Source organism: Vombatus ursinus, unplaced genomic scaffold, assembly GCF_900497805.2.
Source record: "Vombatus ursinus unplaced genomic scaffold, bare-nosed wombat genome assembly UNPS02014784.1, whole genome shotgun sequence".
Taxonomy (NCBI): domain Eukaryota; kingdom Metazoa; phylum Chordata; class Mammalia; order Diprotodontia; family Vombatidae; genus Vombatus; species Vombatus ursinus.
Window position 1 is genome coordinate 14,807,207 of NW_020954562.1, and position 16,172 is coordinate 14,823,378.

Genomic DNA, 16,172 nt, shown 5'->3' on the forward strand with positions numbered 1-16,172 from the left:
AACTCGAACGTTGGTTGAATATTAGATACTACTGTGGCCCAGCCACAGTCTGTGAAAAGTCCACAAGAAGAAATTCAGCTCTGACAAGATTCCTATTGTTGAAATTCTCAAGAGTCTGTGCCTGGGGCAAAATAAGGGTGACTGGGTTGTCCTGAAAGGAGACTAGCAGAACTTCCGGGAACCAACAGGAACTGCATACTTCTCTGAAGTGCACAGGGCCTGTTCTCCATGGCATTATCAGGGGTTTTAATCAGATAATCAGAAAAAATCATTCTAATATGACCAACAAGCAGTAAGCCTTACCATAGTCAAAAAAATGCTTGGCTCCAGGTGGCCTTTAATAAATTACTCTAATGAAAGCCAATTTGGACACCATGACAAAGCTAGTGGGAGAGACAGATATTGATGAAGAAATAGAGGTAACTAGTTTATATGGGCCATACATTCAGTAAGTTTTAGTGTGATAGCCAGAGGGTTATTCAGAGAGGATAAACAAAGCCCTTTTATTGAGTTAACTTCCAATGGATTAAAATATTACATTAGTAGTAAGTTAATAAAAGAGCCAATTTTTTTTTTTACTTGATAACTTTTCCTTAATTTTCTTTTAGCTTGTAAACTTTTTCCCCTGAAGGGGAGAAAAATGCTCTCTACTCTTTTTTTCCAAGGCAAGTGACTTGCCCAGAGTCACACAGCTAGTAAGTATCAAGTGATCAAATATCTGAGGTCCAATTTGAACTCTGGTCTTCCTGACTCCAGGGTGGGTGCTCTATTCACTGCGCCACCTAGCTGCCCCCTCTCTACCAATAATTTTCTTGACCCAAACTACCAAATTTTTCGGATCAAAAAAGGAGTCTATCGGTTTTTTTGGATAAAATTTGGCTTAATACTAAAGGATAGCAGGATGAATCTTAATTTAAAATTGGAGACCATCTTGCTTTAAAAAAAATTTTATTTTACTTTTTCCGATTGAAATCCTTGATTTTTCTCTCACTCCCTATCTCCACTGAAATAGAAGGAAAAACAAAAATCCTTGTAACTTGCATAGTCAAGAAAGACAAAACCCAGTGCTTTTTTCACCACAAGGAAGGCTTGACATACTTATCAGCTTTCTTAGTCTAAATATTGCTGAGGTTTGGGGATTTTTTTTTTTCTTGACACGAAAGCTGTAGGTGGTGAACACTGGAGTAGAGTGTAAACAAAAAATGAAATGAACCAGTGTCTAGAGGGCGGAAGTGAGATCTGGGAAAAGGGAGAATTCAGTCGGAGAGTAGAGCCAGACTCTCTCTGCCAGGAGGAGAGGAGAGGGCTACAGAGAGCTCTCTGGCTCTGCACCGGTGAACCTCTGAGGTTCACCATTTATGAGATGACATTTGGCCTCATCACCGCCTTCTCATTTGCCTAGGACCAAATTCTATCTGGTTGTTCCTGCTTTAGGAAAGCCCCTGGTGGCAAGGAGCCAGGTGTAGCTCAGCTTTGGATAGAACTCTCTTTTTCCATGTTCTGCACCCATCCCCTTAAGATCCAGGATTTAGAGCTGAAAGCCTCCTTGTAGAGAGTATTTCAGCTTAAGTCTCTCATTCTACAGAAGCGGACGAGGAGCCCCAGAGAGGGAACTGATTTTCTAAAAGTCTGGCATCTAGTAAGCAGCAGAATCGGAATTTGAACCCAGGGCAAGTTGTCTTCTCTCCAGCCTTGCTTTGCTCCATTTTCCAGCTGGGTTTGAAGGGGAGCTGGGGAGAGGGGATGGAGTAGGAATCACCAGACTCCTTGTTCTGAAATTTCCAGTTTGTACCCCTTCTTGACCAGAAGAAAGTGTGGAAGTAGGGGAATTCCCCTCGGAAAACTGTAAACTGTGGACTGAACATATGAGCGGGGATGAAGAGATACCTGGGACTAAGAGAAGGAGAGGAAAGTGTGGTTTCTCTCTGTCTCTCTCTGTCTGCTTCCTCCCTCCCTCCTCTCTTTTCCCTCCCACCCCGCCTGCCAACCACTCTGAACAGGCTGTAGTTTGGACGTCCATCTGTGGGCGAGAAGGAAAGGGACCTCGGGTGTTCCGTCCTTCTTTCCCCCCTGCGCTGCCTCATCTCCCTAGACTCTCGCAAGTCCCTAACTGGTAGGAGCGATTGAGAAGAGGCGGGGCAAAGACAGACACCCCCTCCTTCCTCCAGCTCCGCACATCCCACAGCCTGCATCCTGTACCCCGTGTCCATCCAGCCTGTAGCTGTTGTAGCTGTAATCCAGCTAGCTGAACAGAGCGCACCTGGACCTGTCTAATCCAGACCCTAAGGAGCGTCCTGGGGTCTTAGGTACGTCTACTGTCTTTCCCGGGAGTTGTACTAGGTAGGGGTGCCCTTGGGGACGTGCAGGGACCAGGTGCGCCCAGCCCTGGAACCCCCGAGTCGAATGGGTAGAGGGCTTAGCTATTAGCGTCTCTAAGTCTGCTGGTGAAAGTGAAGGCTTCCTTCCCTTAAGGCGCAGTGTCAGGGCTGTTAGGCAATTTACTGAAACTGTTCAGTTTCCTTTTGCTAGTCCATTAAAAAAAAAAAAAAATCTCTCAATCCTGGGCTCACTTCGGCCCTGAAAGCTGAGCCTTTACTCAGATAATGGGAAAACAAAGAAAGAGAGAAAGAAACAAACCCGGCCCCCTGAGCCTGTTGTCTTTGGGGGGTTTCAGTGGTACCCAGATCTCCAATCCCTGAGGGCTGGAGTCAAACCCTGGTTTTAGGTCACTGCCAGAGAATGTAAAAGTGAAATGAATGACTGAAACTGGAGAGTAGATTTGGAGCTGAAAGGAGTCTAGGTCAACCCCTTTATTTATTTAATTTAGTTGAGGGAACTTAAGACCTAGAACGATTCAAGTGACTAACCCACAGTCAAAGTCAATGCAACTCAATGGCAAAGACAGGATTCAAGCCTAGCTTCTCTGACTCCAAATCAAGCGCTCTGTCCAAAGTGGGATCGAACGTTTAGAGGCATAAGGAACCTACCTTAGAGAATATCCAGGCCGACAGCCTTGTTTTGCAGATGGAGACACTAAAGACCGAGCAAGGATTAACTATGGTCAAACCACTACAAAGTATTCGTATAATAGAAGGAGACGGTTCTCCAATTAAGAAGGACTTTTAAAACCTGCTTGCATTTTGGGGTGGAGGTAAGAGGCTGAAAAGAAAATGATTTTAAGTGTGACTGTCCTGGTCACATAAAGAAGAAAAATCACCAAATTGAGGGATCAGGAGACCTGAACTCTAGTTCAGTCTTGACTAGCTATGTGATCTGCTTGTCAGGAAGGCGGGATTTTAAATCTTTTCTCGGATACTTATAAGAGCTGGGCAAGTCACTTCTCCTTTCTCAGCCTCAATTTCCACATCTATATAACAGAGATAATTAATTATAGTACCTAACTCAAAGGGTTGTTGAACAGATCAAATGAGATAATATATATTACATACTAGCCATTATTATGCCTCAGTTACCTTATCCATTGAATGGAAGGACTATTATAAGTTAGAAGATGATGAACTTTTCAAGGACAAGGACTGACTTTTCTTTGTGTACCCAGCAAATAACACAATGCCTGAAAAATAGTAGGTGCTTGATAAATGTTTATTGAATGACTAACTAGGTGATCTTAGATAAGTCAATCAGTTAATCAATCAACAAACATTTTGGAGATATTTACTATGTGCCAGGCACTGTGGTAATTTGGGTACAAGCACAGACGTAAAACAGTCCTTGCCTTCAAGAAACTTACATTCTAAATAAGGACAACATGTATATAAGGATACATACATATATAACATGTATATAAGTATACACATAATTATACAAAATGAATATGAGGTAATATGAGGGGGATGGTAATAGCACCTCATGGAGGGGTGAAGGAAAGGGGAGGTCACTAGAAAAGATTTCACATAGAAGGTGGCACTTGATCTGAGTCTTCAAAAGAAGCTAAGATTCCGGATACATTGTCTCCAAGCCTCAGTTTCCTCATCTGTAAAATGATAGGCTTAGACTAGATGATCTCTAAGAGCCTTTGCAGCTCCATAGGTCCCTTTGCAAAATTCTATAAAATGAGGGGATTGGACTAGGAGGGTTTTGGTCCCAACATTCTATAACTCTGATTCTAAAGATGGCCTCTGGACTGCTCCTGGTTAACTAATGGGATGAAGAAGGCACAATCAACTTTGATTTGCTTTTCTGAGTTAGCCAGAGATATGTGATGAAATAGGGGAAGTTTCCTTCCTGTTTTTTTTCTGTTTCCCCTTTCTCCTACTACTAATCTTCCCTTCCTTCCTTACCCTTGTGCTCAACTAAAGATGCCCATATTTTCTTTCACTTCTCCCTATTGAAACTGGTTCCAGGGGAGCTGTCATATAGAAAGGATTTGTCCAATATGTCTAGGACCAGGCGTTAATAACGGATAAAATTTAGTGTATTTTCTGAAGTTCCCCTTTAAGACTTCCTCTTCTCAAAATATGAACTTGTGCATTGGTGTATTAGATGGAAATCAGAGATGTTAAAGGTCTTTGTTGGAAACTGGAGGCTGAGTAAACTGCTCAGATAAGGGTGGAATAGCACTGATGTTTCCTGGCTCATATGCCTCTTGTTGAGTTCTTTTCCTGGAGGCATAGAATGACATTCAACTGAAATTTGATAGAACAGACAAAATAGTACTAATAATGATAGTGATGATGATTTATGTATTGCTTTTACTCTGTGTATATCTTGGAAGTGCATAGTTATTTGCATGTCTCCATTAGAAGGTGAGCTCTTTGAGGGCAGGGACTGTCTTTTGCCTTTCTTTGTATCCCTGGTGCTTAGTATAGTGCCTAGCACAAGGTGAGTGCTTTTGACTGACCAATTGACCTATATAAATTATGTTATTTGATCCTCAAAGCAGCTCTGAGGTAGTCATTCGTGTCCATTGAGCAAATGAGGAAATTAAGTCCCCTGAGCTGCTGGGTGATTTGCCCAAGGTTATACAGCTACTAGTAGTAGGTAGTGGTGTTGGGAATGGAATTTAGGTCTTCTCTGTTAAAGCTGAGTATTTGTTGTGGCTGTTTGCATTTTACAAAGTTTTAAAAAGTTTTAATGGGACTGCTCATTTTTACCATCAGTTCCATTTCCTAATAATTTTAGCATCTCTCCTGAGCTCTCCCTTTTAACAAGGAAGTGTTCTAGGGTTCTTTCTGTTTCATCATGGCACTCTCATATTTCTTATGAGAAACTGAAAAAAATGAATCCAAAAGAGCAAACATTGTAGTAGTTTGGGAAATGACATTTATACTTTCCCCCTGCTGTTGTATTTGAGTCTCAGGACTCAAATTTGGGTTTGAATCCTACCTCTGCCCAAAGTCATTACCTATGTGACTTTGGATAAAATTACCTCTCCAGTTGAGCCTCAGTTTCCTCATCCATAAAATGAGGACTTTGGAGCAAATGACCTTTCAATTCTCTTCCAGCTCTAAATATGTGATTCTATGATAATGAGAAAGTGCTTTATAAAAATTCAATCCCCAGCATATGCCATGGGAAAGGACCCTGGGTTGAAAGTCAGAGGACTGATGAAGATTAATGGTCAAGATTAAGCGTCATCATGAATCAATCCAGAACACCAACTCCTGACTTTTCTGGAACTTACTTTGATGCATTATACTCAGGCTCGTTGGATATAGACCAGATTTTAAGTGGTCCCTATCAAATCAAAAGCACTCCTACAGGGATGGAAAAATTGCCCCTTAAGTCATCATCATCATCACTCAGCCTAACAGATACTGTATTTGATGTTAAAGTTGGACTCAAAAATCTTGAAAAATTACTCAATATTAATCTGGAGCTGAATCAAAAGATACTGGCACAACAGGAGCTAATAGCAAAAATTGCCCAATATGATCATGACATTCTAGCAGCCTCCCACCTGGCTTGGTCCACTGAAGCCACTCAAAAGATGTGTGCAGAGATGGTTGCTAAATATGACCATCTCATGGTTTGAACAGGTCACATTACATCTAGTGCTGCTGCCTATGATGCCTATGTGAAAAATCATGGTCATGGCCCACCCAACTCAATACTTTCTGCCCAGGGAAATTTCACATCTGAATGCTCTTAAAGGAAGATAAAATCCCAACAGATCTAAGCAAAGCTCACAAGCATTTGCTGGAAATAACTTGCCTTACAGGAGAAACCTTCTCAAAACCACAACTTGATACACAAAAGTTTCTGAAATTAATCTTCTCCCATCTGGGGGCACCTGGAACAGCATTCCATGTCTTAGCACAAGTGTTTGCTCAAATAGGTGAGAAAGAGAAAAAACTTGATAATTTTTATGGTGAGTTTATGGCATCACTAGTAGATGGTGACTCAGCTCACACTGCTGTGCTTTCAAAGCATTGAGATCCATTGACCGAGGCTGAAACCCTAGGCCCTTAAAATTAATAGTAAACACAATATCCTACGTGCTTGCTGCAAAAGTCTAAGGGAACTACCTCCCCATCCTAAAATTAACTGTGGATGGGTATGCTTATATTTAGTGCCATCAGGAGACTTTATTGGCTTAAAAATTTGATTATTAAAACCCATCATCATTGATTATTAGACCAACTGAGAGCTTTCCATTACATGTAATTTCTTTCCACTTGTCCCCACTGGTAACATCAGTTTTACTAGCCTTATCCCTTCTCATTTTTACTAAGGAAGAACAAAAGAAAGTCAGAGGACTTTGAAATCCAGAGTCAAATTCTTGACTCTGCTCCTTGTTACTGGGTGACAAGATATTTCACCTGTCTGAGCTTCATTTTCCTCATTTGTAGAATGGACCAGAGCAGTGGTGTCAAACTCAAACAGAAATGGGGACCACAATTCCATACCTAAGGATCCCTGAGACAGCTTATTGACTTAGATAACCACATCTGACATTACCTTTGTTTTATTGTATTTTTATTTATTTTGTTAAGTATTTCCCAATTATATTTTAATCTAGTTCAGGTCCCACCTGAGAGTTTTGTGGTATCCACTGACATTGTCTGGCACCCCTGGGCTTGATCTTAAAGATTTCTTCCAGTTCTAGATCTATGATCCTATATAAATATGAGTTATTGTGGTTAGAATGAGAAAAATATCCCAGAAAAAAGCTGCTAAAGTTCTTTTCCCATTGTTTCATTTTGGGCATTGCTTTTTTTTTTCAGATTACAGTTTTATTTCATTTATTTTGAAAATAGAAACCTTACCCTGATTCCAGTTCTTGAAAATGGTTTATTTTATAGTAAGCCACAAGCTTACTATAGGGATATTTTACAAAAGACAAATCCTCTTATTTACCTTGTCTATGTGATTTTACATTTAAACCAAGGAACATTGTCCTGGGAATCAGAAGCAGTGCCTGAGTTGCAAAGTTATCTGTAGAAAGAAAGCTAACAGCTCTGACATTCTTCCCTGCTTTTCCATCCTCATTCCTGAATTCATTACCTGGATTATACCAGTAGCCTCCTATCTTTTCCTCCAATTCAATTTAACAAATATTTTAAAAAATGTTTATTTTGTACAGGGCATCCAGCATTGGGAGATTTACAAAGATGAAATAATACATGGTCTCTGGCTTCATGTCCCTGCTTTCTCTTTAGCAAAAGTTTTATTAGGCTCCTTCTGCCTAGAACATCTTCCTCGTCAACTATCCAAAGCTTCCTTATCCAAAGCTTCCAGGACTACCCTCAGATTCCTGTACCTTAATGAAGCTTGATTTCACCACTACAACCCATAATACTCTGTGCCTCCTTTGAATTTCTTATTATCTGTTCCATTCATTTGGTGCTTAACTTTTAGATAACTTGTCTCAAATGTCTATGTCTTGTCTCCCCATCTAGATTGTATTTATTCATTCATTCATTCATCATTTGACAAGTTCCAGTTATATGTGAAGTACTGTGCTAGGTAACCCTGGAGTAAAGAGATCATGTGTTATGCTTCTTTGTATGGATCCAGGTTTTTATGCCTATGTGACTAGCACCATCTTGTGTCTCTTCTTTTTCCTCCCTACCAGCTTATCAATAGATTAGCTTCTTTCTTTTGCCCTATTTATAGAAACAGAGGGTCCCAGAGTTGAAAGGAACCTTGTAGGACATCTTGTCATTCATTCAACAATTCAGCAAGCTTTTATTAAGTACCTACTATGTGCCAGGCATCAAGCTGGTGCTGCAGATACAATGACAAAAAAAAAAAAATCAATCAGTCCCTGCCTTCAAATACCTTGCACTCTACTGGGGTAGGGGCATGTACAAAAGTCAACAATCATTTATTGAGCATCCACAGTGGGCTGGACACTGTACTAGCTGCTGTGGAGATAAAAAAAAAGGTAACCCTCCCCAAAAAACCCAAACATTTCTTGTTCTTAAGGAGTTCACAATCTAATGAGGGAGTCAATGAGAAGACAACTGCCAACAAGCTATAGAAAGGATAAGATGGTGATCATTGCACTAGCATTAAGGGGGATTGGGAAAGACTTCTTGCAGAAGGTGGGGTTTTAACTGGCATCTTAGGAAAGTCAGGAAGTGGGGATGAACTTGGAAAGAAATCCAGGCATGAGGAATGGCCAGTGAAAATGCAGTGTTGGGAGATAAAAGTGTCAGGTACACAGAAAATTAAATACAAATTTGATGCAATAGATGCAGAATCCTTCACAAAGTTCTGCTCTAATGCATCATCATGGTGTAGAGATGATCCTGAGTTTTCAAGGTTGTGCCACCTAGGACAAGCTTTTACCATGCTGGCAAGATTTAAAAAAAAAAAACCCTACTTGTTGGCAGTCAAAACCAATACTGGTTTAGAATATAAACTAATTTGTAAAAATCTTATGGAGAAGGGTGACAGAAGACTGTGAGCAGTATTGTATCATAAAACAGAAGCAATGGAGGGTAACACCCATTTAAAGAAAGCTTGGCAAAACAGCCAACTTTAAAATTCGCCCAGAGGACTTTGAGCAGCTAAAAAGAAAGCAACAAATGAAAAATGGAAATGATCTTCACATTTGTTTTAAACAAGCATTTTTTCTCCATCAAGATAGTGAGCACTATACTTGGACTCTTAACATCACAGTCCTGAATATGTTTATAGGACATCAATATGGAACTGAAGAGAACACAAATGAGAAAAACACTTGCATTAGACTAACTGTATACAGAGGACAGTGTGCTTTGGATGCAGCACAGTTGTGAGGGCATCAGGTGATCAAAAGGTATCCAACCAAAGTAAGAAAGACACCAAAGGCACGGGGGCGGGGAATCTCAGAATTTGTTAATACTGAAAAAAGTTAATTTGGAAAACATTAACAGCTACTGACCTGTGTGGCTACTTTTCTATCTATATAAATTTTTTATGAGAACCATCTTTACATGTATTGAAGGCATCCATCCTTGGTGAAGATATTAATAAAGAACAGGCAGGCTTTCACAAATAAGATTCTTCAATAGAACACCTCTTTACTAGACAAACATCTTTGAAATACTTAAGAATTATAACCAATGCAATGATAAACTGTGATTCTAGAGAATACACGAGGAAGTATGCTACCTACTTCTTTTAAGACACAATGGACTTGGAGAGCAGATTGAGACATATTGTTTTTGATTATGGCTAATATGGATATTTGTTTTTATTGACTGCATATTTATTACAAGGATTTTTTTTTCTTCTTCTCAATGGGAAGGAGAAAAAATAGATTTTTCCTTGTTAAATTTTTTTAAAAAATAAAACATCATTACTATTACCTAACTGAAAAGAAAAGATCTCACTGTTTTGCTTATTAATTCTGAAAAACCATTTAATGCAGTAGAAAAAATGCCACCTTAAGGTTCTTTTCCAACAATACATCTTCCATCTGTATGTCCAAATTATGCAAAATCCTTTGAAAGATATCACAACAGAGATAACCCTGTTTGAGAATCCTCTGATCATAAATATCAGGTGAGACATAAAACAGGAAGACAAACATATGCTTGACAAAGGTTATCTCTACTGATATGGGAAAAGATCCAGAGCAGGTTCCATGGTGAGGGCTAAGGTCCTCCAGATGCTCCTGATTGCGGGTGAAGTGAAGTTGTGCTGTTTACAACCTTGAAATGTTGTAGAGCCTCTTGGGAGTGTTTCAAAACCATTCAAGAGTTTGGTCTAACCATCCACACAGGAAGAACCAAATGGATAAAGAATGTGAATTGCCCAGATCATACCCAGGAATACCCCTCAAAATGAAATCACCCTAATTTTTCAAAATATAAAATACCCTCAAGAAACAAGCAAACCAAAGGACTCTGACACAACCTATAGAACCTGTTAACAGTATACATATATGTACACAAATATATGTCTACATACACACGTGTATACATACATACACACATATATAATGAATAAAAGGCAGTTTCAGTGTGGAAAAGGCACTGGCTGCTGGAGAAATGAGAAAAGGATTCACGTGGGAGGTGGCATTCGATCTGAGCTTTTGAGGAAAATTAAGGACTCCAAGAGGTATAGGTAAGAAGGGAGTTTATTCCAAGCATGATGTCCGGGTTGTTCAAAGGCATGGAGACCAGAGATGAATACTGTGTATGAAGAGCACCAAGAAGGGTGGATTGGCTAGAACATGGAGTGCATGAAGGGGAGCAGAGTAGACAAGGGTCAGGAAAGATAGTTGGAGCCAGGTTGTGGCTGTATCTACATTTAGATACTGGTACTCAAAGTTTGTCATGATAAGCACCTTTCCTTTAATTTATGTATATACATACATATATGTATATATATATATTTTTTTTTGGTGAGGCAATTGGGGTTAAGTGACTTGCCCAAGGTCACACAGCTAGTAAGTGTAAAATGTTAATTGATATTTTTTGAGAGACATTTTCACCTGCTTCTCCTCTGCACACATTTGTTAAAGGTGTGTTTGTGAGGTATTTGATTGTTTTCCTTGCAGCTATAGACATTTTAGAGTAGGAACAGACCCCAGAGAGCATCCTTTCTCATTTTACATTGAAGAAAACTGAGGCATACAAAAGTATTGTGACTGGTCCAAGTCCATGAAAGTAGTCACTGGAAGAGTTGGGACAAGAATCTCGGTCTTCTGGCTTTAAATCCAGAGCTCTTTCTTCTGTGATCCACTACTCTTTCATATCACTATAGGATTTAGTGTTGGCAGGAACCATAAACGTCGCATAATCCTTTTCTTGTCCACCCCCTGGCCCATCCCAACCATTTACAGATAACCTGTCAGTCTTGTTATTCATTAAATTAAATTTTAGAGAGTGGTTTGGAGTTCTGATATGTTAGGTTACTTGTCCTGAGTTATGCAGCCAGAAGGTGAGTCCCTGGTCCTGCCTGATGGTCAAGGCAGGGGTCAATGTTGGTCCTTAAACTTGAGCCAGTTTAATTCTTCCCCAAGACTGACTCCAAGTGCTGAAATATAAAGCTTCTCATCAGGCTTTCTTGTAAGGATTCATTCATTCATTTATTAAACAAATGTTAATGGAGTCTTTATATATACCTTGACTTGGCATTGGTTTTGGTTTGTGTGTGTTTTAGTAGAAGTAACAGTTGAGCTTCCTGAGGGCAGGGACTGTCTTTTGCTTCTATTTTTTGAGTGTTTAGCACATAGTAGGTGCTGTGGTCAAAACAAATAAACAAAAACCTTATATTCTATTTGGGGGCGGGATGTACCTGACACATGGATAAGTGAATACAATCTAATATTGAGGGATGTAGGATACCACTAACAGCCGGGAGATTCTAATAAAAACATTGATAGTGTCAAGCTTCAGAGTTCTGTCTAAGAAAGACAAACAGGATTAGGTTATATCAGTGTTTATTTCTCTCACAACAGGCAGCATGCATGCATCCATGCATGGGAGCCAGTCTGGAACTAAGCTCACTTTGCATTTAGAGTGCACAGTTTATATACTTTCCAGCAGGGACTGATAGCACTCCATCATCATTTCATCCCTAGACAGAGGAAATCAGACCACCCCTGTATTTGGATTATCTAGACAAAAGAATTTGTCTCCATCCAAGCCTGAGCAGAATATAAAGGACTCCTCCACCTCAGATTAAATTACTTGCAAGCTTCGTTGGGGGCTGACCAGGATAAGGAGAATCAATGCAATCTCATTATCAGTAATGTCCTTCTGAAGAAAAACTGAAGTTAAAATCAGGGCTTTGGAAGAAGGGTGCTGGGAGAAGCTCTGATGTTGCTTCCATTGAGCTACTGACTTTGACTCTGTTTCTCTGAAAACATCCATTTGAAGCTGGTCCAAGGATACAACAAAAACCTATGAATGAAACTTGGAAATTGACAATAGGTTTGGACATAATTGTTATTAATATCAAATTATGATCAAAATAAATTAGCTTGCAAATGAAAATTTAGTAGGCCTTCCAAAAATCACACAAAATATTTTTACAAAATATTTCTTTGTAAAAGTATTTCCTTTTCTTAAAAATAGCTTAAAAAAATTTTTTTTGGTTAAAGGGAGTAATCACTAAACTCTCATGAAGTAAATTAGTTGGAAACTTCTAAGATCAGAACTTATCAGTTGGTGTAAAATGTCTTTTTAGTAACATAAACAAATCCCCAAAGTACCATAACAAACTGAATTCCTAATTACCACAAAATTCCTAGTTACCTAGATTCTCTGGTCAAAGAGGTGTTTGTAATGAGGAGGAGATTCAGTTTTTATAAGCCAAGAAGACCATTCCCAGTTAAATTAGCCTTATCACATTAACAAAGTTTACCAGGCATTCAAAAATTTACTCAGTATCTTTTCTTCCCTTTGTCTTTAAATAAGTCACTAGAAATTAAGAAAATAAATACATGCTGGAATCTTACATAGATAGTGAATTTGATAGCTCACAAACCTTCAAATTAACATGCACACACACACATCAACACACAGACGCATACACACACACTCACACACACACACACGCGCGCGCGCGTCCTTAGATAAAGCAGACTTGAAAATCATACCCCTGTTTTGTGCAAAGATTCCCATTTACTCAGTAAGAATTCCACAACTGGGGTCAGCTAGGTGGCTCAGTGGATAGAGCACCGGCCCTGAAGTCAGGAGGACCTGAGTTCAAATCTGGCCTCAGACCAAACACTTGACACTTACTAGCTGTGTGACCCTGGGCAAGTCACTTAACCCCAATTGCCTAAAAAAAAAGAATTCCACAACACAGAAAACTCTTACACAGGGTTGATAAGGATTTATGACTCGATGGTTCCGAAAATCTTTGTAGGTTTACAAAGGAGATTTTACAAGGTATTTTCTTTGTATAATTACCAATTTCCCTTAAAAAAAAAACTACCTTTGTAAATACTTGAGGCTGATAGAATGACCTGACAGCTTCCTAACCCATTGATTTTTTTCTGACAGTACAATTCTTAATCTAACAACATCTAGATTATAAGAGGAACTGCTTATCTAACAACATAGGTGATACAATTGTTTACCAAATTACACGACATAAGAAAATTTAGAAATTTAACAATACCATAAACAATATCATGTATTTAGAACTTAAAACAAAAGCAATTAATTAATAATCAGGTGACCTTAATTTAGTTGAATGCACTTCCAAATTACCTTACACAGAAAATCATTTATCTCATCACCACTGTCATTGTATACTGATTACATCTAAAAACCAATAAAGTTACCAAGTATGAAACAATTACATCTAATTAATAAAGATATAATAAAAACAGTTAACATTTAGAGAGTGTTTGTCCTATGCCAAGCACTGTGCCTAGCACTTTACAATCATGTGATCCTCACAACAACCCTGAACATTCATCCCCAGAGCCAGCTCAGAGAGAAAAATTCAGACTGCACCAAACAGGCAGGAGTCCAATGATAGGAGCAGGGGGTTTAGAAAGGACTTATCACTTACCTACCCCCATCAGGGTCAGAATTTTCAGGAGAATAAGTCCTGGGCACCTAATCCCAGCGTTGTTGGGGGAATCCAGTCTCTACTCCTTTTCCTAATCCAAGTCATGGTACCAAAATGTCAACCTTCAGAGTTGAAGAAAGACAAACAGGATTAGGTCATATCAGTGTTTATTTCTCTCAAAGCAGGCAGCATGCATGCTTCCATGCATGGGAGCCAGTCTGGAACTGAGCTCACTTTGGGTTTAGGGTGCGCCATTTATATACCCTTCCCACAGGGGCTGATATCACTCCATCATCATTTCACCCCTGAACAGAGGAAATACCTCTTTTATCAGACCACCCCTGGATTTGGGGTATCTAGATAAAAGAGTCTGTCTCCACCCAAGCCTGAGCAGAATACAAGGGGCTCCTCCATTTTAGATTAAATTACTTGCAAGTTTGGTTGGGGGCTGACCAGGACAAGGAGAATCAATGCAATCTCATTATCAGTAATATCCTTCTGAAGAAAAACTGAAGTTAAAGTCAGGACTTTGGAAGAAGAGGGCTGAGAGAAGCTCTGAATCTGTAAGACATTGGTTATTAATAATCATTTTTCACAGTAGGTAGCCAATTTATTATTATCCTCATTATTACAAATGGAGAAACTAGATCTCCAAGTTAAATGACTTTCCTCGTGGTCACTTAGCTAGTAAATATCAGAGATATAATATGAACCTAGATCTTTCTCCCTTCATATCAAAGATTGCTGCTGTACCGATACCATACAAATCCGTGAAGCATCTAGATGATGGGAAAACTCCTAACAAATCTAAACTAGACTCTGATTTAGTTTTGATGAGTCTTTGAAAGTTACTTGACAGAGACAGATATTACATTTATATGACACTTTAAAGTGGGCAAAGGGCTTGACAAACATGTCACTTGATATTGTAGAAACACAATCAGGATAACACAAGATTTAGCAGCTTCTACATTAAGGGACTGGAGGGCTTGGAATATAATCTGCTAGAGGTCAAAGGAGGTAGGATTACAACCAAGAATCACCTACCCAGCAAAACTGAGTGTAATCCTTCAGGGGAAAAAATGGATATTCAGTGAAATAGAGGACTTTCAATCATTCTTGATGAAAAGACACGAGCTGAATAGAAAATCTGACTTTCAAATATAAGAATCAAGAGAAGCATGAAAAGGTAAACAGGAAAGAGAAACCATAAGGAACTTATTAAAGTTGAACTGTTTACATTCCTACATGGAAAGATGATATTTGTAACTCATGAGACCTTTGTCAGTATTAGGGTAGTTGGAGGGGAAAAAATTATATGTATATGTATATATACTATATATACATATATAAACATAGAGGGCACAGGGTGAGTTGAAGATGAAGAGGTGATATCTAGAGAATAAAATTAACGAGTGTGAGAGGATTATACTGGGAGAAGGAGAAAGGGAGAGGTAGAATGGGGTAAATTATCTCACATAAAACAGACAAGAAAAGGCTTTTACAGTGGAGGGGAAGTAGGGGAAGGTGAGAGGGAATGAGTGAATCTTATTCTCGTTGGATATAGCTTAAGGAGGGAATAACATACACACTCAATTGGGTATGGAAATCTGTCTTATCCTGTAGGAAAATAGGGGGGAAGGGGATAAAAGAGTGGGATGATAAAAGGGAAGGCAGATTGGGGGAGGGGGTAATCAGAAACAAACACTTCTAAGGAGGGACGTGTGCCAGCCACGCCATGAACTCTTCTCCTAACAGGAGCAGGCTGCCAGGGTCACACCTACCAGTCTTCGGAGCCCACCTGGGTAAACATAGAGACGAGCCGATCAGGAGGTGCAAGCACTCGAACTTTATTCAGAGACCATCACAGCAAGGCCAAGCAGGAAAGCAAGAGCAGGAGCAAGAGAGCAGGAGCAAGAGAGAGAGCTCCGATCCCTACCCCCCTTATATACCTTCCTAGCCCCTCCTCCTCAGTCCGCCTACTAGTGATTGGTTGTAGGATCAGATAACGGAAGGGGATGTCTGGGGTTAGCACTGCACCAAGGGAGACAACGTGACAAAGGAAGCTAGTTCTCTGCCATTCCACTCCCACGTGGCACAGCCCCCTGCCTCAGGAGCACAAGCTCCGGTTACTTCCTAATATCCTGTCCTTGACCCATCTTGCCACAACCCCTACGTGGCACGTAGCCAACATCAGACAATCCCTCATAGGGACAGGGTTAAAAGAGAGAATAGAATAAACA

The 16,172-nt window shown here is 39.6% G+C and overlaps 1 protein-coding gene across 1 annotated transcript in view; it reads left to right on the plus strand.

Moving 5' to 3' along the window:
- Positions 1 to 1,907: 1,907 nt before the first annotated feature.
- TLR2 (toll like receptor 2) overlaps positions 1,908 to 16,172 on the plus strand; it is a 17,421-nt gene continuing 3,156 nt past the window's right edge. The window contains exon 1 of the mRNA XM_027866864.1: positions 1,908 to 2,306. The gene's annotated coding sequence lies outside the window, so the exon portion shown is untranslated. The remainder of the gene's footprint in view (positions 2,307 to 16,172) is intronic.